Source organism: Lacerta agilis, chromosome 14, assembly GCF_009819535.1.
Source record: "Lacerta agilis isolate rLacAgi1 chromosome 14, rLacAgi1.pri, whole genome shotgun sequence".
In the NCBI taxonomy this organism is placed as follows: Eukaryota; Metazoa; Chordata; class Lepidosauria; order Squamata; family Lacertidae; genus Lacerta; species Lacerta agilis.
In genome coordinates this window covers 27,389,647-27,415,537 of record NC_046325.1, presented here as the reverse complement: position 1 = coordinate 27,415,537, position 25,891 = coordinate 27,389,647, and the positions used below count along the sequence as shown (strand labels likewise).

The window sequence follows — 25,891 nt, the reverse complement described above, 5'->3', positions numbered from 1 at the left end:
AGTGGCAAAATATATTCAGTCTATCTAACTACCCCAAGTTTGACCACCAGACGCTGAACCAACGGATGTTTCTGAATCCATGTACGAAACCTTGTGGTAATGTGACCTGGGCCTTTCCAATGTGTGCAATTGTAGCAAGATTCCCCCTCTACTCCCAAGTAGCGTTGTTTTTTAGGATGCCATGATGTGAGTAGGAACTATCAGGTTATGACAACACCAGAAAACCTGTCCTTTTGGGTCAACATTGCATTTGGAAACAAGTGGAACGAGAAAAACCGTTGGTTCACGTAATCCAGTGGCGTCTACTTTTTGCAGTGGTCTCAGCGAAAGGGGATTTTAAGAAATCCCTGCTACCCGAGATCCTTGTTTGACGAGAGATGCCAGGGGCTAAACCTGGATTCTTGTGCATTGAAACTATGCACTCTGCCACTGAGTTTCCCCACCCACCCACCCCTTAAACCTGTTGGCTAAAAGCAGGAAGTGAGATGGAAAAATGTTCTTTAATCTCACCCCCCCCCACCCCACCCCCAGAGAATGCTACAGTTTGCTTCCCTTTCTCACAGCACTGTTAAAGCTGCTTTGGTTCTGAAACAATCGTTTCCCCATCTTGCCACTGCACTTTCGGGTTCGACTGCCTTCGCCAGCCCTCGGTACTCCTGCCTACTCAGTGTAAAACTGTTATTCCAAAGAAAAAGGCTGCTATCTACGGAATCTATAGATTTATCTACCTACCCCTACGGTACAGTGGTGTCTGGTGCCCAATGGTACGGGAGCAGGCAGAGAGGCCAGCAGTAGGCCGGGGCCACAGCCAACTTATTCCAGTTCTTTTCCCCATCCCATTCCTTCTTGCACAGTTTCACAGGGGGCAACCCTGATGCTTAAAAGCTGCCAAGCAGTGCCACCGCCTGGGCTAGATGTAAGCAAGAACGTCAGGAAGGAAGAGGGCGTTTCGGGGAGGACCGAGGGTGGTGGCGGGGCGGGGCCCCCTTTGCCCTAACCAGTGGCCACTGCCAACACACCTCAGGAACATTGTCTCACTAAGTATGTCTTGGAGGAAAGGAAGTGTGTGTTTGGCACCCCCCCCACCCCGGTCCACTGTCTCTCCGCCCCCCTATTTTCACCCCACAAGAGGCACTGCGCAGCCTGGGGACTCCCCAGGGCAGAGCCAGTCTCCATAGCAACAAGCTGGAGGATTGGAGGATGTGCCAAGCAGCTGGCACACAAGCCATGCTCCCTGAAGAGGCCAGAATCCTGATCTGAACCTGGCGCGCATTTCCCTCCCTCCGTGGCAGCCTCTTATGCTTCTGAGCACGTACCACACACACACTAGGGACCGTAGACTATAAATAGCCACTGGGGGGTGTTATCTGCTTAGTCGTGGAGGGAACGCGCACAGCTCATCGGGGGAGGGAAGAAGCAGCCAGGACTCCTCCTGGGTTCTCCCGGCAGCTCTGGGAGAGAAGCGGAATAATGGGTTACAGCGAGGCGTGCAGGAGCTGGGATTTGGGAGTGCTCTGGAGTAGGTGGAATCGGTAAGAGCAAAGGACCCCCTGGGAGCAAAGTCACCTTTGGGACCTTTGGAAATACCTGTCCAGGGGGACAGAGCAAAGGATTCTGGGGGTATTACTTCTGCTTCCCCGGAGGACGTGGAGTTGTAGAAACAGATCTGGAAAACTGGAACTTCATGATCCTGGGGGAATCCAAACGGAGAGGGCTTTTCCCAAATCCCCTGGAAAGCAAATGTGACCTATTGGGCTAGAGCAAGGGCTGGCTTTTGGGTGGGGGGGGGGGAGAGCAAGTGACTCAAGGTAAACTATTCTGAAAGCCCAGGAAATTTTGGGGATTTCTGATGGGTAGAAGAGAAAGCCTCACATTCCTGGAAAGAGGGGCTATACAGGATCATCCTATTTGGAAAAAAAGCTCCCCCCCCACCCTGCCTGGACAGCCATTAGTTAATCCTTGGCTAGGAAATCTCCGCAGTGCCCCCGCTCCAATCAGGCTCCAAGCCACAACCTTTGCTCATTGCCAAGTTGGCGAAAGGTCAGCGAGACATCAGCAGTTTGCCAGCGGGAAGGGGCGGGTTGGCCCTGGTACATGAAGCAAGGGGAGCCAGGCCTGGGTTTCAGTCCACTATGACCTGAGGCGGCCATGGAACCCCAAACAACTCTCATGAGATACCAGCTCAGGGGGCTTGAGGGAAAAGATGAGGCGGTGGGGAGATGTGCACTTTAAGAATTGGACATTGCACCGCATGTCGGTTGGTAGGTGCTGGATGTGTCTGGCACACTCTGCGCTCTCACCCATGTCCACACCCAAGGTGTCTACCCCAAAACAGTTCTCTCTTATACTGAGTAATGGCGACACCCAGTGGCAACTCTGCTTTATCACAGCGCCAACCCACTTTCTCCCACACCTTCAGATATTGCTGTCTCTCAGTACAGCCCTTTCGTTTTTATGTTCTTTTATTACTAGGTTTAATGTGCCGGGGCTAAATCCTGCTATCAAGCTCAATTCCCTAAAATCAGCAAGTCTAGCTCACCGCAATGTCCAAGTGACTGGTGTTCCGATTCAACAGAAGAACACTCTATATATGCTCAGAGACAACTCTTTTGTGTATTTCTAACTTAATAGAGACAGCCTCGGTTGGCAAGGCTCACAGTTTTGAAACCCAACATATGGATAGACCTTACTTCCCCAGTCAGTTCACTAGAAAGGCCTGGGAATAATTAAGCCATGATTTGATTATTCTTCTAGCTACACAAGCAAACAGAGATTGTAGACAACTATATTCCTCTGGGTCTTGGAGGGGAAATAAATAACCTGTGTATTTATTCACAAAAAAAGAAGACACCTCGGAAATCATCTCTAGCAGGCAGTAGGAGAGCTCCTGCTCCAGAAGAACCAATGCAAAAAGTTTTGTGAAATTTCCCAAATAACACCACTGAAATGAATGAAGTGTGTGTGCATGTGTGTATACAGGGGGAACCTGGAGTTGACTTTGGTGTGAAAAGACTGAGCACTCTACTCTGTCCCGATATTCAGAACAAGTCCATGGGCTCAGAATGTGTTGTTTCTAAATTGATTTATTCTCCAACAAGCACTAGTTGGTGGATCTTGGTGCTCTAGTAAAAAAAAAGTAGATCCTACAAGCCTGAAGTCCTCCCACCTCTGGGTGAAGGTAAGTGATATAAGAGAGACTGGTGAGCAAGAGAAATCCTGTTTCCTGCAAAGCCTCAGAGGCAAACTGCTATATTTCTTTGCCACTACAGTTCCCAGGATGCTTTGAGGGAAGCCATGAACTTTAAATGTATGGTATGGAGGTGACCTGAATGCAGGAGAGGAGAGGTGCTTTCCACGGCAGCCTCTTTGTCCCTCAACTCTCTGCTTATTGCCCGACCTCCTTCCTGCCCCAGCTGCCCAGCACCCATTCCACCTGAGAGGGGATGCTTCTCTTGTAAACCACTGGAACTCCCCACTGCAGGAAGCAGTGGTGCCTGGGCTCAGAAACAGCGCAGGGCCTCGCCTTCCAAGTATCCAAACCCAATTTCTTCCCCTTGGAACTTTCAGCACCTAAAGGTAGACTCTATAGCATTCTATAACCAAGTAGTCAGGGCAAGCCTCCCCCCTTTAAGATCAGTCTGCACACAAAACATACATTTCCTTTCGTACCATGCCTCCCACCCCGCCCGTTCCCCACTCTCTCTGTCAATTTCTGGCCTTAAAAGCCAACATAGTATTTTCTCAGCTGTCAGATCTGATTAGCTCACACAGACATTCAATTGGTCGGTTGAAACCACAGGGACACAGAAGCGGGCAGCCGAGCAGGATAGGTGGGGGGGGGACAGGATAACTGGCATCTCATCCCTCCCCTCCCCGTTTCACATTCTTTCTTTCTATCACAAGAAGACGCAGAGCTTTGACCTTCCAAGGAAGGGAGTTTGGCACCCAAGAGGACATCCTCTACGCAGCCTCCACTTAGCACTAGTGGCGAGAGGAGGATTGCCCCACATCAAGGGAGGAGGGGAGGGGTGGAAAGAACCAGGACTTTGCAAGCCCTTTCCCCTCCAAGACACTCTCAGGCACAGAAAAGAGGGGAAAGTGGGTCATGGAAGGAGGAAAGGAGAGCTGGAAAGAAAGAAAGAAAGAAAGAAAGAAAGAAAGAAAGAAAGAAAGAAAGAAAGAAAAGACCACCAGCCAGCTCCCCTTAGCTCAGCCCCACTCCCCTCCCTGCTTTGGACCACTCTTTGAGATCTGATCATCAGCAGTGGCCGCTGCTCTTTGGGGATGTTGGGGCAGAAGGCAGGGAGACAGGCAGACCAGAGAGCCAGAGCCAATAACACACAGAGCCTGAGCTAATGAGAACAAGACACAAACAATTCTACTTTTCGTCCCCATCCTCATCTTCCTGCCTGCTGAGTTCCACAGCAACGAAACCAAGACTAAGGAGCGGGAAGCTGACAGCCAGGACCACCTTTTGGACTGGTTGGAAGTAAGGAGATAGTTGGGCTTGGAGGAATCGAGCGTGAGGTGGGTGGGGCAGGGCCCCCTTTGCCTCAACGGATCAGCCCCCGCTGCAGCCGTACACATCCCTTCATTGCTACAGCATTGCCTGGCGAGTTTCATGCCCGGATAAGCAACAGAAGAGCAAGGACCGCAGCTGGGATTTTCCTCGCCGCCTCGGACAGAAAGCCTTTTCAACGGAGCCTGGTCAGGCACGCTCAAGCTGAGGGTTACAGCCAGAACCAGGATTCAGTTCTGAAACGTGTGAAATTGTGAGCACACATCTTCAGAGCGTGGCCCCAACAGGAACCCCAGCTTATTCCACTCAGGACACACATACCACCATGGCTGCAGCCACTGAGGCACAGCTGGAGGTTACTGGAGAAGGGTTTCAAGACAGAAGACTCTCTTTCACAATCAACTTTGTCTTACTTTCTAGCGGAAACTATTGCTAATGCTTTATTGACTTGCTTTTCTCAGCGACAGGCAGCGCAACAGAAAAGGATTCGTTCGGTTTTCAAAACCACCAACAGCAGAAAGCTCCATTCAGAGTTTCAGCTACAGAGTTCAGATGTTTTGGACTACAACTCCCATCCCTCTCAGCCAGCTCAGGCTGCTGTGATCCATAGTCCAAAAAAGCCTGGAGGGGACCGGAGTGGGGAATGCCGACCTATAAGGCTTTCTGGGGAATATGCTCGTGAAACCGCACAGCCCACACTCCATGCAATGCAACCAGATAGTAATACACACACATACCAATTGTGAGCTGGCATGCAGCTATCCTTCAGTCTTCCTGATGCCGAAGGGAGGAACTTCCCCGGGGCTCCTGCAGAGTCCAGAGGCATCAGAGGTGTCTTTCTCTTCAAAGGTAGGAAGACTGAAAGATGGACACCTACTCTGCCAGCTCAGAAAGCAGCACCTTGTGTTTAACAGCAGTGGACCCAAGTGATGCTTGGGAGCGGCAACATGGAAGAGGCCACCTCTGAGTCGGCCACTGCTGGTGAACCAGGTGCAGGGGGGGATGGGGGTGGCCCACAAGCCTTCAGTATGCTGGCTCTGTCCTATGGAAACAGGAATATACAGAAGAGCTAAGAGTCTGGGGAACCTGCTGACATGGCCCCTGGTACCTGTGTACCTCCTATCGGCAGCGTTGAGGGCTTTCGCTTTGGGCCAGGTTTCAGCACTGGTGGATGGCACACAGGCAGAGGTGGGCAAATTACCTTTGTACAACAGTAGGCAAGTTGCTGCACACAGTCACATACTCCCCTCTGTCTAGGCAAGCAAGATACATTTTGGGTGTTGTAGGACATATCCCAGCTAGGCAAAAGCACTCAGGAAAGGTGGGGAGGGCTAGCAAGAGGGGAGTTCTGGGGAGAGTCCCAAGGGCCCCCCAGGTGTATGACAGGACATGTCAGGGGAAGCGGTGGGTAGATTTTAATTCACTTAGGTCAGAATAAACACACACACACACACACTGAGGGTAACTCTGGCTGCATTCTGTGCCCAATGGCAGCATAAGGCCAATGTACAACTGGCCAACTGCATCAGGCCAACATAATTTATTTATTCAATTCGTAAGCCTACCCTTTGCCAAAAGGTCCCCAGGACACGTTACAGAAAAAAAAACCCACAAAACCCCACCCCCAATTAAAACAAGTTCAAATTACATTGAAATCAAAGAATGAAACTACAAAATGAAGCAATAACCAAAACAAACCAAACAGTTGCAGAGAACATCAATACAAGAGGAGGGAATGAGGCCACTCAGTCTAAGGCCTGGCTAAAAGAGGTCAAGTTATCCTAACCTGAATGCTTTCAACTGGCTTACATGCCTGTCTACTGGAGTATTAAGAAAGGTGGTGTAAAATTGATGTGTACATAGATATGCGAAGGAGAGGTGTTTGGATGGTTGACAATGGTTTGGAGTTTAAAAAAAAACAATCACTGTGGACGTCTCCCTGCATGTTCTTGCCTCTTTCCTGGAACAAAGTGGTGCTGGCCATGGTGGAAAGCAATAGGCTTCAAAGGGGTACTTGAACTCAGGTCTTAGAGAAAGATGTCCCCTACCATAAATCCCACAAATGACTGCAGGGGTTTTTTTGGGAGCGGGGGGGGGGACCCTTATTTTCCTGCCTTTGGGCAGGATACAGTTTGACTTACTTCCCTTTGTATAAAATAAGCTCGAAGGGGGCCCCCAACCCGCTCATAGGTCCTTGTATGATCAGTGGAAACTATTGGTCCTGGCAAGTATTAACTACTCTCAATTCCAACCTGATAATTGCCACCTGCCCAGATTTTAACTTGTCTGAATTAATTTTAAGATGTATTTTAATTAATTGTTGTCTGTTTTTATGCACATTGTGTTGTTTTTATGATGTTAGCCGCTCTGAGCCCAACCTTGGCAGGGAGGGCGGGATACAAATAAAATTTTATTATTATTATTATTATTATTATTATTATTATTATTATGCAAGTGCAGTGGATCCCTGGGACTGGGGGAGCTGTTAAATAGCATAAAACATGTACAAAAAGCCCTGCGGAGTCAGGCCAAAGGCCCCTCTAGTCCAGTGTCCTGTTCTCACAGTGGCCTACTAGATGCCTATGGGAGGCTCTCAAGCAGAACCTAACTGCAACAACGCTTAGCAATTGGCATTCAGAGATACGATACCTCTGAAAGTGGAGGTAGAACCAAGCCATCATCACTAGTAGCCAATGAGAGCCTTATCATCCAGGAACAAGTTCCAATCCTTTTAAACCCATCCAATTTGGTGGGCATCACATCGTCCCGACGCGGGTGGCGCAGTGGTCTAAATCACTGAGCCTAGGACTTGCCGATCAGAAGGTCGGCGTTTCGAATCCCAGCAACGGGGTGAGCTCCTGTTGCTCGGTCCCTGCTCCTGCCAACCTAGCAGTTCGAAAGCACGTCAAAGTGCAAGTAGATAAATAGGTACCGCTCCGGCGGGAAGGTAAACAGCGTTTCCGTGCACTGCTCTGGTTCATCAGAAGCGGCTTAGTCATGCTGGCCACATGACCCGGAAAAAACTGTCTGCGGACAAACGCCGGCTCCCTTGGCCAGTAAAGCAAGATGAGCTCCGTGACCCCAGAGTCGTCCACGACTGGACCTAATGGTCAGGGGTCCCTTTACCTTTACCTTTTTACATCGTCCTGTAAGAGCAAATGTCATGGTTTTATGTTTGCACAGTGGGGGAAAAAGAAGTACTTCCCTTTGTCTTTTCTGAGTCTTCCAACAGGTGGTTACGGATACAATAAAACAGGCCCCCTGGCTGACCTGTGGAACCTCCAGAAGCTGTTGAACTCTCAATTCCCCTCAGTACATGGTGGGATGTACATTTATTGGAAGGGATTAATTTTGTAGGAGTAGCTAACTGGTGACCCTCCAGAAGTTATAATAATAATAATAATAATTATTATTATTATTATTATTATTATTTTATTACAATAATAACAATTTATTATTTCTACCCCGCCCATCTGGCTGCTAAATTACAGCTCAAGGCAGCCCTATTCAGAATCTCCAACGGTCAGAGATGATGGGAGTTGTAGTCCACAACATGTGGACAGCCATAGAGGCCCACTGCCTCTATGATAACAGCTGCCCTTCAAGGCTCCCCACTCTCAGCAATCCCTATCACTTATGTTTTCACTATATTCCACTGACATAAGCAGCCAGGCTCTTTGCTTTCCCCCATCTTCATGACCCAGATTTGCTGCTAGCAGCTTGTGGATTCACAGGATGATGATGACAACACGGAGGAGGAGGAGGAGGAGGAGGAGGAAGAGAGGAAGCTTCTGCTGCTGTCAGCGGAGGGATAGATAAAAGCACAGAAGCACCCTCCCAGCCAGCCGGGGCAGGACACAGACACCATCGCACTGTCAAGGGAGAATTCTACGTAGCATGAAAAGCTTAGAAAAACACACAGACTTCGTTTTTGCCCATTAATAGCCATTTTCACGAGCCGCTGGTCCTTGTGTTGTTGTTGTCGTCGTCATTATTTACCTGCCTTTCACTCTAAAGTCCAAAGAAGAAGAAGAAGAAGAGTTTGGATTTGATATCCCGCTTTATCACTACCCGAAGGAGTCTCAAAGCGGCTCACATTCTCCTTTCCCTTCCTCCCCCACAACAAACACTCTGTGAGGTGAGTGAGGCTGAGAGACTTCAGAGAAGTGTGACTAGCCCAAGGTCACCCAGCAGCTGCATGTGGAGGAGTGGGGAAGCGAACCCGGTTCCCCAGATTATGAGTCTGCCGCTCTTAACCACTACACCAATTTAAACACAATACTCAAAACAGTGTAAAGCAACTTTGCAATCACATAAATAAGGCGGGGTCCAAAAATATACACTTCGAGGGTAAAAAAAGCCAGGGTAAAAGAGGCGCATCTTCAGCACTTGCCCAAAGCTGCACAGTGAAGGTGCCAGACACACTTCTGCGGAGAGGAAGTCCCACAATTTAAGAGTCTGCCACAGATAATGCCATCAGATTTCTTGGGCGGCTGGGCAACACCTATCCACAAAACAACAGTTTGGAGCTGAATGTAGCTACTTCACTTTGCAAGGGTGGAGGGACGGGGGGGGCAGCAGGTAAGGCCCTTCATGCGCACATGCGGCAACCACCACAATACAGAGATGCTGGGAAGTGGACTTGCTGTTTATGTAAGCTGATGAAGCCACAGGTCATTTGGCAGAGTGAAGAAACAGGGTCAAAAGAGGCCATCACTCGCAGTTCTGGCTTTCTGTAGAGTCCCTTCACAAACACACAGACAACTGTGATTAGTCAAGCATCAAATACTTTTTTAAAAAAAAACCAACCTATATCCTGCCTCCTTTCCAGGGAACTCAAGACGGCTGGCAAGTCAAAGCACCAAAAACAATATTTCAAATGTGAAGCAATTTACAAGTGACACCCAGTTATATTTTTTAAAAAAGCACCTCAAAATCATCCACACTAATAATTCAAACACAACCAAGCACCAAAATATAAAAAAATCATTGAAAGGTCTTTTCCAGCAAACATGTCTTCACCAGCTACCTAAAACCACATAGTGACGAAGCCCGACACACCTTGCTTGGCAAGGCAAAGCTATGAGAAATCCAGTGATTTTTCATGTAGAAGTGAATCAGTGTGCTTGCAGGTTGTCACTACTTTGGGGGTCGGATTCCGGCAAATTTGAGTTGAGCAATTAAAGCTGATTTGGCATCCTTGCGCAACAAGCCCACTCTCACTCCCCCGCAAAGAAACCCCCAACCTTCCTTTTCATGCAATATGTCAAGCGATGGGAAAACTGCACTGGAAAGTGTGAGATAACAGTTGCTTAACCTCCCCAGAGGTTCAATAAATAGCCAATGCTGTCTAGCCTTCCCGCAAACTTTATGCAAACGAACCGGGTTGACTGCTCGATAAACAGATTGCCTAGAAGTGACCTATGTTTAAAGAGTGGAAGTTGGAGGAGCTCCGATTCGCAGGTTCTCCCCACCTCTCTAAGGAGCCATTACCATCTCCCCCATCCCCACAACCAAGACACGAAATACGATAGAAGCAGGGGGTAAGAAGAAGATGGAGGCTTTCGATCACAACAATTTAGGAAAAAGACACACACCAGATGTTCTGATCAGAAGAACCACAAGCTCATGTCACTATTCAAAGTCTATCTACACGTCACCGAGGCAAGGCATCATAACACAGACTTCAACAGACAATGCAAAAAAATTATGGAAAGAGAAGATAGGTGAAGCCAAGAGCTGACCCTCAACATCCCTGTTCAACCAACACCCCCCCCAAACAGCTGAAGTTTTTCAGTAATGTATTCTCAGCTACTGACTTTCTTCCTTACCCCAAAAAACTATTTGTCCTTAGCATCTAGGCTTCAGAGGTATGGTGTTCCTGCACATGGAATCTCCATAGGCTGCCATTGCAAATAGCCACTAATACAATTTTATATTATCCTTTAGAAAGGATATCTTAAGCAGGGGCCTTCGCCATCTCTCATGGTAGTTGTTGATAAGAATATAAGTTACAGAAAGAAAAGCTTCACTTTAGCAATCCTGGGGGAGAAACACCAGCTTCATTGGGTGACATTGAATTCTTGAATTATGAGGGAGAGAAAATTGATCCATTGGCTATAATTTGCATACGCTTACCCATTAACACTGCTTTCTGTATAGCTCACAAACCTAGAAGTATAAAATACTATGGAAATACATAGTAAAATAACCATATCATAACATTGCTTGCAGAATTAAAAAAAACTAAATAAATTCAGAAGAAGAAGAAGAAGAGTTTGGATTTGATATCCCGCTTTATCACTACCCAAAGGAGTCTCAAAACAGCTAACATTCTCCTTTCCCTTCCTCCCCCACAACAAACACTCTGTGAGGTGAGTGGGGCAGAGAGACTTCAGAGAAGTGTGACTAGCCCAAAGTCACCAAGCAGCTGCATGTGGAGGAGCGGAGACGCGAACCCAGTTCACCAGATTACGAGTCTACCGCTCTTAACCACTACACCACTGCTGGCGTAGAGAGAGAAGAGAGAATAAAACCAGATGGTCAAACAAAATGCAACACAGCACATAAACAGTGGTTCAAAACAGTAAAATCATAGTTGGTTTTGTTTGGTTATGTAAGACTTGGGAGAATAAAAAAAAAAAAGTCTGGCACCAGAATGATCATAAAGAAGGCACCAGGTATGCCTCTCTGGGGAGGAGCCAACATTCTGTGTTTTGATATTTTACATAATAGCAAACTACAAAATATTACGATCATGGACTTTAGTTAGTTAGTTAGTTTTTTTGCTGCAAAGCAGTCCATAATTTAATTTCATTTGCCACTGCAAGCGCACACGTATGTTGAAATTATATGTACAGGAGTAGTTTCAAATGTGTGAGCTTGCTTTTACAGCTCATTTATTCAAATGCAAATTACTTTGTCCAAGAATGCAGCAAATTTTTTCTGGCTGTCCAGGAGGAAAAGGCTTCAGGGTTGAGAAGTCTGATGTTCAAAGTGTCTTCACAAGGGTCCTGCAAGTGCAGTAAAAGAGGTGGCCGTCCCTGCACAGCTGCCTTGCCAGTTCTAACTGGTGATTGCCCATAAGCTTGTCATTTACAAATACCAGTAGTGGCTTCCCTGCTTCCAATACTTCCAAGCAGCTACCTGCACCTGGCATGACTTATGACTAAATCAGCTGTTTGCACATCTTCAAAGAGTGAGTTCTTGAACCTGAACACTTCCAGGGTAAATGTAGGTGTGCTGGTTGAAACATGGCAAACTGTGCCCCTGCCAACTTGAAGGACAAGTCTGCTGTAACCAAGATCCTATAAAACCAGCAGAGCCTCCGGAGCCATCACGGCAGCGATGAGGTCGTCGAAGCTGGTCGTGCCCAAGGTGACAAAGGCAGATTTCATGGCCCGCGAAGAGGCGTCGTGACCATAGGGAAGGAAAGCTGGAGTGGAGGTCATGTAACGTCGTGGGTGGGAAAAACCTCCCTCCACCCCACGCCCCCCGAAAGCCCATCATGGACTTTAGTTTATAGCTATAAACTGCAAATGTCAGATGACATTTCCTAGAGAACGCAAGATATGAATTGAAGGAGGATTCACATTACTACATTTTTGTGATATTTTCAAAGGCAGAGAAGAAGTGCCACCATGGAAAAGGCCCTTTCTCCCTTGTAGCCACACATCTCACTTTATTTGCTGAAGGCACCTAGCATAAGGCCTCTCCCACTTTCTTTCTCTCTCTCTCTCTCTCTCTCTCTCTCTCTCTCTCTCTCTCTCCCTCATATTCCATCTTGTTTTCCCTTTATATTATTTGCTATTGCCTCTCCCTAACCCCAGAACTCCAAAAGTCCCAAATTCTATTCCTATAGCAGCCTGGTTCCTAGATGCATTGGAATACAATTTCCATCAACCCCAACCAGCACTACCAGAGAATAACCCCTATGGTGTTCTTTTATTTTGCTGAAAGCTGCCCAGTGTGGAATAAATAATAATAATAATAATAATAATAATAATAATAATAATAATAATAATAATAATTCCCTAGAAGCTTTTATTGGCTCCTGGGGATTGTTTTGATTTTTCTTTCCTGGTAGGAAGACCCTAGTACAAATTTGTGAGTTTGTCTGGGAAACATGACAAATAAGACGGTGCTAGTTTTTTTTGGGGGGGGGGTTGTATGGGGGGTGTGTGCAGAGTATGAAGCCAGGGTGTGTGGGTGGAAATTGGAGTACACTGAGCACAATCCAGGCCATTGTATAAGTCAGCACTTCTTGCAGACGTTGTGTGTCTCGCCTCCCCATCTCACGAGGCTGAGTCATCTACACAAATCACTTTTATTGTGCAATGCGCTTAGCACCTCTATCTTGGGTCGCCTTGCATAATCCCTACAAAGAGTGGGGCATAACTAATCGGGCATTTCGCAGATGACGTAACTGGAGCCAAGCCATTTTGCTGCCTGAGGCAAAGGTAAAGGTGGCAGCACTGGTCCCCCTCCTGCATATCTTATATACAGAAGCCAGCTGAACTAGCAGCTGAATCTTCTAACACTGGCGATGAGGACCACCCCTAAGGGAAGCGGGCTAGTTTAGCAGGGTGCGGCACAACAGCTCATTCCTACAACACCTCAGTGCTGCTCGCTGCCCCATTGACGTCTGCCACCTGAGCCAGCTACCTCATTCTGCCTAATGGCAGGGCCCTGACTGAGGGGACCTGCCCAATGGCATCAGCAATCTATTATTAGAAATGGATTTGAACCCATATATCTGTTCCAACACTACCAAGAAAAATACCCAGGCCTTCATCTGTACTACACATTTAAAGCAGCGTGATAATGTTTTAAGCAGTCATGGATCTTCTCCCCGCCCCCGGCAAAAAAAAAGAATATTGGGAACTGTAGTTTGTTAAGCGTTCTGAGAGATGATAGGAGACTGTTATTCCCCTCACAGAACTACAGTTTCCAAAGTGGCTTTAATAGCCAATCCCTCTTCCCAGGGAACTCTGGGAATTGTAGCTCCATGGGGGGAATAGGGGGTCTCCTAACCACTCTCAGCTCCCTTAAGGTTCTCCGGGAGAAGATCCACAACTGTTTAAAATGGTATGGTACTGTTTTAAAACATATAGGGCAAATGGGGCCCAAGGGAGGGAGGCCTAGGCAGCTAAGGAGTTGATCATGGGAGCTTGATCAACAGCTGCTAACTAGCCGTGTGGGACGCTGGCCTCAAGCTCCCCATCTGAAATGGGGTGACTAATCTGTCACCCTACAGACACGGTTGTTGTAACTACAATTCCCATCAACCCTGGCCATGCTAGCTAGGACTCATGGGAGCTGAAGTTCAACAGCACCTGGAGGGCTACAGGCTAGTCACTCCTATGATTTTTTTTTAAAAATGTACATCTTTTCCAGTGTTAGAAACTTGAGATATGAAAGCTTGGAGATAAATGGCACCTTAAACCTGGGTTATTGGAGCAACAACAGAATGTCTAGGCACGCTTTTTTATAGCAAGAATACAAAGCTGAAAATGAATGAACTGTAGCTAAAATATTATGTTCATTTTTCACACGGTCTAGTCCTTCCCCTGCCCACCCCCCTAATATTCTTAAGAGGGTCTCTTCTCCAGTCTTCAGAGAGTAGCTGGAAGTGGGGGGGGGGGGAGGTCCTCCTTTCCTTCCATTCTGCAGTCTTAATCTGAAATTTTAGGTGCAGTACTGCGCCCAGAGCTCAGAAACTGCTTGCGCTAACGAAATTCCACGTCGCAAAATGCGTCTAGAACAATGCGAGTTTCGAACACCGATCTTGCCATACCTCTCAAGCGTGCGCACGAGGTTACTACCCCCAGTCTGTTGAGAGACCATGAGCTGCCCCAAGGCACAATGAACGGACTAGCAGCATTTAAACCCAGTTCTAACTAAGGTCAACTCTCCACCATAACGCCACCAGCCTGGACACCTGTTTTCCTCAGCACCAACCATAGGACAAACTATAGGTGCTAAGCAAAGTTCTCAACACCAAACACACCTGAGTTCCCAGGAGGGGAATCCCCCCCAAAACATTATCCCAACTAAACAAGAGGATGATCTGGATTCCATGGCTGAATTTAAAGGGGAGCAATTTGCGCGCTGAGGGAGGAGGAGGAGGAGGAGAGGGAATTGACGCAAAAGTGGAGCAGTCACAGATTCAGCTACTCACCTCCCGTGCACAACTTTTAAGTGGGAAGAGGTCTCTGCATGGCCAGCATCTGCGGACTGGAAACTGGGGGTGCCCTGTGGGCTGTGGAAGCTAATATCAGACAAAGGGGGGGGAAGGCGGGGAGCAAGGTTTAAAACATTTTTTAAAAAATGGCAAAGCGTTCTCTTTGTACCTTTAATGCAGCGAGGGATATATTCTTTTAGCGGGGAGGGTTGGCATGTGAGGGGAGCGAGAGACACAGAGCTGAGCTTTCTTTTTACCTAGTCCAGGTCCAGGGGGGCTGCCGCCGAGGGAGCCGGGTCTCCTCAGGTCCTGGGGGAAGCCCTCCTTCGGTGGCGGGCAGGATTCCCCCTCTGTCTCGCTCAGCGCATGGACTGTCTGCACACGCTGCAAGGCGAAGTCCGCTCCCACTGGGTCCTAACACCCTCCTTTCCCCTTGACCAGGCCCCTCTGCGCTCCCCGCAGCTGCGACGACGACGGGGCGGCGAAACGACGCCGCGCCGGGTTTGTTTGGAAACTTCCAATTCGGCGCCAAAGGTCGCTCGGGAAGAGTCGCGGCGGGGTAGGGCGAGGGAGAGTCCAAAGTTCGCTGCCACAAGCCGGAGTCGGAAATCGATAGGAGGTGCTGCGGGCTGCTGCTGCTGCTGCTGCAACAGATTTTGCGGGCTGGTTTAGGAAGCAAGCGGCGTTTTCTCTGGGCGGGATCCACCTCGGAAGGGTCGCCGCTGCCGCTCCGCGCATTATTCGCCCCTCGGAGCGAATCCGAAGGCTTGCTTGTTTATTCAGTTGCATTTGGGTGCCGCCTTTCTTTCGTCCAGGGGGCTGAAGGCGGCGCACATAGTTCTTCTTCTGCTCCCCATTTTATCATCACAACAAACCCATGAAGTAAGTTAGGCTGAGAGTCAAGTGGCCGCCCCCAAGGTCGCCCAGGGAGCTTCATAGGCTGAGTGGGGATTTGAACCCAGGTCTCACAGGTGGAGTAACGGGGGGGGGGGGGCGGAGCTCACACAAATTCGAAACAAAGCACCATTTCAGCATTTATTGGTTTTCTCCAATGGTTTAAAAACGTTCTTAAATGAAATTCATATTTGCATGATGGTTTATAATAATAAAAAACCCCAACAACAATAATATTTGTACGCTGCCCATCTGACTGGGTCGTCCTAACCACTATGGGCAGCTTTCAGCATATATAAATACAGAATTAAACATTAAAAGCTTCCCTAAACAGGGCTGCCTTCAGGTGTCTTCTAAAGGTTGTATAGCTATTTATCTCTTTGACATCTGATGGGAGGGCATTCTACAGGGTGGGTGCCACCACCGAGAAGGCCTTCTGGTATCCTGTAGTAGCAGCAGCAGTAATAATAGTAATAACATACATACACACATACATACAGCACTTTCAGTGGGAAAGTATGGCAAATGGGGCCCTGCCCCACCATTACAGTCCAATATGACAAATGGGGCCCTGCTCCCTGCCTTCCTTCTGATTTTCAGGGGTTGGGCTCTGCCTGCTGGCTTCCTCCTCCCAGTTTTGCTCAGCAGGGAGGAGAATGGAGGCAGAAAAATACTTAGTGGGCTCCCCTTGGCTCTGGCTCCATGGGTTTGGCCCTAACAAGTCTCAATGGGCACCAGCCCTCCTCTGCCCAATACCCATTAAAAACATATGGATTAGTCAATGTGCGATTTATTTAACCGAAATTTGATAAATTCGCATACAAGGAAGAACAGCAGTTTTGAAGAACGCACACACTTCCTTCACCCTAAGATGCACGTAGGAGTCACTGGGGCCATAATCTTAAGCCATGTACACACTTTTATCTCCAAAGCACATTCTCCTCCTCAAAGAATTCGGGGCACTGTCATTTGTTAGGGGTTGCTGAGATTTTTAACTAGCCCCGTCCGCAGAGCAGAGCAGCATTGTACCATCTGAAGCAGTCGTGACTTTTCCCCCAGGTGCTGAGATTTGTTTGGAGACTCCTTGTCACAGGAGCATCAGTAATCACACAGTTCAAAGGAGGAGTTTACTCTTTTATTACGGGGAAAAAACCCATTCTCTGGAGGGTTGGTTGAGTGTCAGGCCTAATAATCAGAGCAGCTCATTCCTGGTGGTCTCCGTGAAAATCACTTGCAGAAACTGACATTCCCCACCTCCTCACCAGGGCTTTCCCCAAGCAATTGGAGAATGGACCTGCGCGCAGCCAACCTCTCCTCCACCCTCTTCTGGTTCTGGGAGACAAGGGTAAAGGGAAGCTTGTCGCAACAGGAGAGAGAAACCCATGATTTCCCACCAGCCTGACTCTTGGTCTCCCTCATCCCACTCTTCTGCCACAAACTCTCCCCTCTCACTAAGCCGTTACCTCCTCAGCTTCTGACACTTCCTCCTCTCCTCCCTCTGACCCCTCATCATTGTCCCACCACAGCTCCCCAGACTCAGCCTTCTTCCCTTGGTGGTTCCCCAACTGGTTCCTCCCACCATTGCTCTGTGTCCAGGCAGTCCATGACACAGACCTACAGTTCCCAGAATTCCCTGGGAAGAGGTACTGACTGTTAATCGCCACAACATCTATAAACATTATTTGGGAACGCTGAAATCAAGAGCAGAAGCAGTTAAGCACAGTGGTGCCCATTGCCCATTGGGACTGGAAGGCGGGTAGCTTGGGCAATAAGTGGAGCCCAAGCTCATGGCAGGCAGAGCAAACTCATTCTAGTTTCTCCCCTGCTGAATTCTACACTGAAACAGAGGAGGAAGCCAGCCGATGGTTAGGATTGACGCGCAGCAGGAATTATTTAAGCAGAGTTTTCATTGAAACAAATAAACTTTTATTAAGCTTAAAATAAACTTCTTCTTAAAAATCACATATAGAATACAGGCTCTTCCCTATAAAGGCACTCCCTCTGAGAGAAACTAGTCACCACAGTCAAGGTAAGTAACTCACACAGCACTGAAAGACAGTTACAGACTAGAATGGCAGTTACATCTTAGAACGACAGATATAGCAGTTATGCTCTCATGCGTTTTTGTCACATGACAAGGATCACCCCCTTGGACTAGTCTTAATTAAGAATCCTGCCCCACCTTGTGTTGCCTGGGGGGCAGTTTGTCCCCTTTTCTAGCACCCCTGTTCACCGGTGGTGGGAAAATTGGGGGGCCACGTTGAAAGAGAATCACAACTCAGCTTTTTCTAAGCAAGCAGGAAGGGCTGTGTTGGAGAACACCTGCTTTGCATGCAGAAGGGCTCAGGTTCAATCCCCAGCATCTCCAGGTACGGCGGAATTGTCCCTTGCCTGAAACCCCAGCCTTCTGCTGCCTGTTTGTGTAGGTAATATTAAGCTAGATGGACCAAAGTTCTGACACAGTATTAGGCAACTTCCTACATCTCTAAGTTCAAGCTAGAAAGCAATTGTTTTAAGTGGTTCTTTGCCAGAGTTCACTGCAGCCCTATTAACTTCGTATTTCGCGAGCTGGTAGCTTGAGCTACGGCGGCCGGTTCTGCACACTTCTGTATTTTAAGTTAGCACATAAGTGGAACCTGGAACTGGTTCAAACATGCATGTATATAATTCAGTTACAGTTAACAATATACTGAGGTTTACACGGGTCCTGGACAATTTGTCTTTTTGTAATATGCTCTTTAAAAAAACAAAAAACCCCTGCAATATTGGTCAGTTTTACCGTCATATTTCACATGGAGTGGGGGCCTAAGAAAGAGCACAAGTTGCCTAAGGGTAACTGGTGTTTTATGCTGTTGTCAGTTTTATTGCATTTTAAAGCAGCTTTTGTTCTACTTTTTCTGTTTACATGAGACAGTTGGGAGGGACGTGTGATGGTTTTTAGGGCTGCAAAGCAGCAGAGAAATAATGTTACAAAAGGAGTTTATGACAGAGATTTAAGTACAGCGGGTGGGCTGTTTGGAAAAAAAAACCTCTTGGTTGCTTAGTCACTACACAATATCCCAGCAACTTGGACTACTTGCCCCTTAATTAATACCGGCCTCGGCCCAGTATACCTGAAGGAGTGTCTCCACCTCCATCGTTCAGCTCTGAGGTCCTTCTGACGGTTCCCTCACTGTGAGAAGTGAGACTACAGGGAATCAGGCAGAGGGCCTTCTCGGTAGTGGCACCCGCCCTGTGGAACGCTTTCCCATCAGATGTCAAAGAAATAAACCACTATCAGATGTTTAGAAGACATCTGAAGGCAGCCCTGTTTAGGGAGGTTTTTAATGACTGACGTTTTAATGTATTTTTAATCTCTTGTTGGAAGCCAGCCGCCCAGAGTGGCTGGGGAAACCCAGCCAGATGGGCGGGGTATGAATAAATTATTATTATTATTATTATTATTATTATTATTAAGTGGCAAGGCACATTTTGTGCTATAAACCTTTAATAAAAAGTCTCTTAATGAAGTTTTGAGAAACGTGGGTTTAGTGTGAAAGGTCATTCTAGTACTTCAACAGCTATAATATCTAAAACCTCTGGCATCTTCAGTGCAACATCTTTCCATTGTTTCCTGTTCAATGCATGGCTCCATCTATTTTATTAGATTCGCCCACTAGGACTGTTGCAAATACCAGAGTTTTTCAGCGCATTCGTCATCAGGCAAAACAGGGGCTTAATTATGAATCACTTTATGCAGGGCTCCATGAGAATCCTAGGGCTTTCCCTCCCAAGTTTCACTCTACATATGATCTCAGAGCAGTGGCTTTCCTACTGTATTCCAGTGAAACCCGAGTTCCTCTGAAACTCCTCAATGAGAAAATTCGGTTACTTTAGGAACATAGGAATCTCTCTTGTTCTAAGTCGGTCCATTAGTCCATTCAGCTTAGTACTGACAACACAAACTGGTAGCAAGTCACCAGGGTTTGTTTGTTTTTTTGCTGGTTGTTGTTTCAGCCAGGAGACCCTCGTAGCCCTACCTGGAGATGCCAGGGATCAAACCTGGGACTCTCTGCATGCAAAGTTGATGCTCTACGGCTGAGCTACAACCCTTCCCCAACTCATCTCTGGCTCCAGTTCACAGTCATAGAAGTGGGGCTTGCTCTTAGAGGTGGTTATTGCTTAACGTGAGACAATGAGGAGACCAAACGAGCCTGGCCTACGCTTCATCTGAGCCGACGCTGTGTCTGTCCCCTGCATGCACCCAGAACCTTTGCAATATGCAGATTCCTCCGCAGCAGGTGCAGGAAGCTTGAAAGCCACCCTCCTAGATCCATGCAAACCTGGTTTCTTTCCCTCTGGATAGATTTCGCCAGGGAATTAGAAAAGCAGGTACAGCTTATGGCAAACCAACCCAGGATATATTCTCATGAAGGGCAAATGCAACAGTTCTCCAACTTTTTGTTAAATTATTAGGAAGGCCAGGCACTTTCCCAATTAAGATCTAGGATTCAGAGAAATATTAGTAGGGTGAGAAAGGAAGACAGAGGTTTACACATCAGTGAAATGATACAAAGAAAATAATATTGGTGCAGTGGATGGAGCGCTGAACTAGGACCTAGGTATAACCAGGGCTCAAATCGGCACTCACCGGGTGAGCTTGGGACCAGTCACCATCTCTCAGCCTAACCTACCTCACAGGGTTGTTGTAAGGACAAAATGGAGGGGACACACACACACCATGTGTGCCACCTTGAGCTCCAGAGGAAAGGAAGGCTATGTGTAGAAATAAATGAATAATGGAAGTGGGTGGGTTGGGGGGGGGGTTCTCTCACTACCAAAACGCATGTGACAACTCACCGAAATGTATTGGTATCAAGTTCAGGAATTAACTTTTGGAATTTACTGCCACAGGATATAGTTCTATGTCCATGTAAACTCAGGGGATATCCCTTCAACTAGTTTGGTACAGTGGGTTGATATGAAAATGTTCCAGTTGTGGAAGACTCCTCTCTATCCGTTTTCTCTTCCTTTCCTCCGTTCCTTCTTCCTTTCATCTCTCTCCCAGCCACAATTGGAGTGCAAGCTCCATGAAGCGGGACCGTGTCCATTTCCCCCTTTTCGTTTATTGTGCAAAGCACCGCATGCAACCATGTTGGCAGCGTTATAGAAAGGAATACCAAGACGAGGAAAGTTCCTTCAGGGTCAGAACTTCCCATCAACGTACCTCTGGTCAAGCCGTCAGGGGGCCTGGTGTATCACGCTCCGATCTCCGCATGATTGCGCTTAAGGTCCAGCGTAGATCCAGTTCAGGGACTGAAGGTCTTGCAGCAATTGGACACAGACTCAAGAAAAACAACCACCAAGAGCCCCGTGCAACCACACCCTCAGCACTTCTTGTTAAAGGAAGGATTCAGCCCGTTCTCCCCCTCTGGGCTTTTAGTAATCAGATTCAGCTCCTTTCTTTTTTTTAATGTCTGGCAGATGGAGGGATTATTTTTTCCTTAAAAAGATTTTTTAATTTTTTTTGGTGTTTGAACTCCAACTTGAAATGAGGTGAGAGAGTTTAAGTTTGGTATCTCTGGGGAAAGATCACATTGCTCCTCTCCCTTAACGCCCCCCCCCCCAAGTATTCCCAACATTTCCCTTATGTTGGCTCAGAATTAACTTCTGGGATGAAATTCAACGTGGGATTTCAAACTGGCAAGTTTTAATTAGCAGCAGCAACAACAACAACAATAAAGCAGAGAGAGTGGTGGGGCCCCCAATCTGTGCAGAAGCCATCTTCTGAATCCCAGATGTGTGAGAGAAAGGCTAGGTGACAGAGCAACCTGGACATCGGGTAGGAGGCAGCAGGATGGGTCAAGTTGACATCATCCCATCCCGTTTCTACCGCTTCTCTTTGCCTGCCCACCTCAGCTTTTCTGCTGCCTTTAACAGTTGGAATTAAGGCACCCCTAAATCCTCTTCCATCTCACACCCGGGCACATAGTGATAAAACAAAAAGAGACAGCAGTCAAGGGACATTCTGTGTCCGACTAGGAGTGCAATAATCTGGAGACAAATAAAATGCATGGGACCAGCATCTCTTAAAATAGGCACACATCACTCCGCAACCCCTGCGCCCCAGGCCCAGTGACCAATACTCCATACTCACTTGCCCAGACTCTCACCCCAGGTTGCCTCAAATGATGCCTCTGGTGCCACACCCAGGGAAGAAATGAGGCTGATCAGTCTCTCATCCTGGAATCCCTTTCCTGCTCCAGTCTCTTACCCTGGAGCCATTTCTCTCATCCTCTTATAAATAGGTGGCTTACAAAAACAGCACACACCTTTTGCCAGCAACAGAGTGTTAAGACTCTATAGTGCAGGGGTAACCAATACGCTGCCCTCCGGGTGTTCCTGAACTCCCACCAGCCGCTGCCCAACATGGGAGCTGTAGTCCAACTAAACAGGAAGGCACCTAGTTGGCCATCACAGATACACAGATAATATAACGCAAGCCTGAACACACCCCAAAATCATTGGATTCAAAAGTACAGGCATCCCCCTTCCCCATTTACGCGTGTTCAATATGTGCATGACTGCACACACGTGCATCGCGCCAAACACGGAAGTGACCCCAAAACATCATGGAACAGGGCGGAACCAGGTGTTTGCAGGCTTCTCCAATGGTGTTTCGAATATACACAATTTCACTGACGTGCATGTAACTCTCGCTTAAGTGGGAAGGTTGCCTGTACAAAATTTGTAAGTCGTGGGCAGGTGGAGGAAGGGGGAAAGGTATTCACTGGGTGCTAAAAATACCACAAATGTAATGCCTAGCACGTCTCTCTTTGGGGAGCGTGCACCACAGACTTGCCAAACCTTGGCCCCGCTAGTTGTTTTGGCCTACAACTCCCATCAGTCTAGCTAGTCTAGCCAATGGTCTGGGCTGAAGGGAGTTGCAGTCCAATATTGGGAAGGCACCAGCTTGGGGAAGGCTGTCCGACCATAACCAGGGTGCCACTACTGAGAAGAACCTTTCCTCAGGAGACCTCACGTGGTGGAGATGGAAGGGCCACTGATTTCAGGGTCTGAGGATATACAAGAGGGAAGTGATTCTTCAGGTAAACCTGTTTTCAAACTCTTTAGTATACTGGAGACAGAGACCAACACTTTGAATCAGGAGTGGAAGCCAATGCAGATGCTAATGGCCTAATATGATCAAATCACCCAGAGCCCATTAAACAGTCTTGCTAATTCTGGACAAACAGAAGCTTTCAAAGGCAGCCTGACAAAGTAACACATTGTAGTCAAGTGACCACAGCATGGATAACCCAAGCAGGGCTGTATCCAGCAGGTACAATCCATCAGCAACTCCAATATATCCCGTAGTTAATGGTGAACACCTAAAGCACTGATTAGCTGCCCTTTAACCTCCTTGTCCTACTCACAGGAAGGGTAATAAATGATAAGGCAGCATCTCTCCCTTCTTCCAAGTCTCCACGCATGCCTTTGAGTAGGCTGCAGAATCTCATGTAAATTACGGGTTGGGAGCAAATAATTGGGCGATGGGCATTTATTCTGGATTAAGGCAGAACAGGAGGGCTTGACCTTGCATGAACGACACAGCACACACAGCAGCAGCTGTAAACCAAGGTAGCAGGAATTCAGAGCAACCTCATTTCTGTCCGCTGCCTTCCGACAAGGGGGGACACCGAGTGGCTCCAAACTTTACACTTGGATTTCCGAGCCTACAGCCAGAGGCATGTCTGAGCCACGGATTCCTTTTTCGCTGCTTCATTACCGGGGAAGATGGGGGCCTGAGAAGACCAACGGCCTGCTCATTAGAAACTGCTGATGAGGCTGTTCTTGAGGCTGTGTGGGAACCGGCTGAGAGATCAAAGCAAGCTGATGTGATTCAGAACCCAATTAAGGGCTTTGGATGCGCGGGGGGGGGGGAGGGGTGGAGAGGGAGAGAGATGAAGATCCCACTTGCTACCTTGTTCCCATAAAACATGCAGAAAGTGGACAGAAGCAAGACCACCCCGTCCAGGGTTTGCGGGAAAGGCCTGCTTAGGTTTCCACTGCTATTAATTTTCCAGGGAGATTTCTGTCTCTTGATGTGGGCAGACATGCTGCAACAGAGTTGGGAGTTTCAATGTTTTCCATGAAAGGTTAATCAAATGTATGGTGAATTCATGCAAATGCCTCGAGAGTAAAGAGCCAAGCACACACAAAAATCCAGATTCTTCTCTAAGTGACATTTTCCTTTCCCCATGTTTATTTACCTATTTAATTTATATACAGGGTAGCTGCTCCCTAGCAGAAGTACTTAGGAAGCCAGTGTGGTATAGTGGCGAGTGTCAGACTAGGACCTGGGAAATCCGGGTTCAAATCCCCACTCAAGTCATGAAGCTCACTGGGTGACTTTGGGCCAGTCACTGCCTCTTAGTGTAACCTACCTCACAGGGTCATTGTAGGGATTAACTGAGGAGTGTGTGTGTGTGTACGAACCATACACTCTTTGGAGGAAAAGGTGGGATATAAATGCAATGAATAAGCTCTCCTGCTAACCTGTTTAAGAATGCTGGAGAGGCTAGCCAGATGGAGATGTCAGTCACCAACCTGGCATCCAGAGGTGGTCGCAATTGGACCCGCACCAGTTGCAAAATGAGCCTGGCTAATTTCAAACAATGGCTGTGTGCTAAAGTATCTTGCAGAAAAAACACGTCCCGTCCCCCCCGCCCCAGAGCAAAAACATTTGAACATGTCCCGAGAAGTCACTCGAAAATTAAGTCTCTCCCAGAAAGTGGGCCTTCACTGTACCTATGTGCTCCTCTCCCCTAGCTAACACTCCTTTGCCAACATTTATTCAAGTCTTTGGGGGCACTTTTCACATATCTTTTTCCTATCCACTCCCAACCCCATAGACTGAAAACATGAATTCCAGATGGAGAAAACATCACGTTGTTTATCTGCCGACTCTCCCCTCCCCGCTTTCTTTTTCACTCAAAATACATACAGCCCTGGGGTGGAGAATAGATGCCCATGCTGCACGAAGCGCTGTCTCGCTTTCAAGGTCCTGGTAGCTAGCAAAATATGATTTAAAATGCAGCTGCCCATCTGTTCTCAATCCTTCCCAAAGCCTGCTTTCTATTAGCAGTGAATGCTCTAGGCCTTTAACTCTTTGAAAGCTGGCTTGCCATGGTGCACGGTCTTGCTTTACTAACAATGTTAGGAGCCCAAAGTCTCGGTGTGGTTCCCTAGGCCCTATGGAGGACAGCACAGCTATTAAAACTGGAAGGGGAAGAAAACTGGGAATCTCGCAGGTTAGCAATACTGAACTTTGGTGGCAATGGGCCTGAGCAGTTTATTCCAGAGGGTATTGCAAAGGGTTAACCACCTAAGGGTTAGACTAGGAGACAGAGCCACAAAATCCCACTCCCCCCCCCTCTTTTTTTATTACTGGGCTGGTTTCTCTTAACACTGTCACGGATTTTTAACACCCGATGCCATTGTGGTTTACAGGAGCCAGCCATCAGGGCTGCAGATGGGTCAAGTCAACCCACTCTGCTGTGTTTGAACAAGCAAGTTGCCAAAGCCACTCTGACTTGCCAAAAAAAAACAAAAAAAAAATGCATGTAGTATGTCTCCCGGCTTCTGCCACTCAGCTGTAAGCGAAGTTCCGCAAACTAGGGTACCAGGCAGCATGGAAACTTAGGGGGCAATATGGATAAAATTGAAGGTCCTTGGCAGTACCTGGGCTAACTAGAATATTTGCAAAGGGGTGAATGCTCCTAATATTTTGTATCACACACACACACACACACACACACTTTAAAGTCAGACAGAACCAACTGCAACAGATGCTGAATGCAAGCACAAATCTGGAAGACATCGGCAGCATACAGAATACGTAAAGGCACTTACTTGCAAGTACATTGTGACGTGACATTCAAGGCGACACATGACAAGAGCCTAGTGAGCACTAAACCACAATCCACAGGGCTTGTTGCATTTCTAGATGAATGCCAATGTAGAATTACCACCCCGAAATGTGCACGCTTGTGTATAGGAAATCTTGAGCGGTTGCTGCTTGAAGATACTTGAAACATAATCGCAGCCCTGCTCTAACGGACAAGAGATTAACACTGGGTGCTCCCTCACTTACGAAGCCGCCACTGGGGAAAGCAACGCACCACACGACACGAAGGATGCAACTTAGGAATCCCATGCAAGGGAATCTGCGCCACCTCGTTGCCTAAAGGAACCAACACACAAAGTGGTGAATCTGAGCCCCGACTAAACAAAACGCACACGCCACTCATCAA

General features: G+C 47.6%; 1 pseudogene; it reads right to left on the bottom strand.

Moving 5' to 3' along the window:
* Positions 1-11,382: 11,382 nt before the first annotated feature.
* On the bottom strand, positions 11,383-11,916 carry LOC117059119 (annotated as a pseudogene).
* Between the last annotated feature and the right edge of the window lie 13,975 nt (positions 11,917-25,891).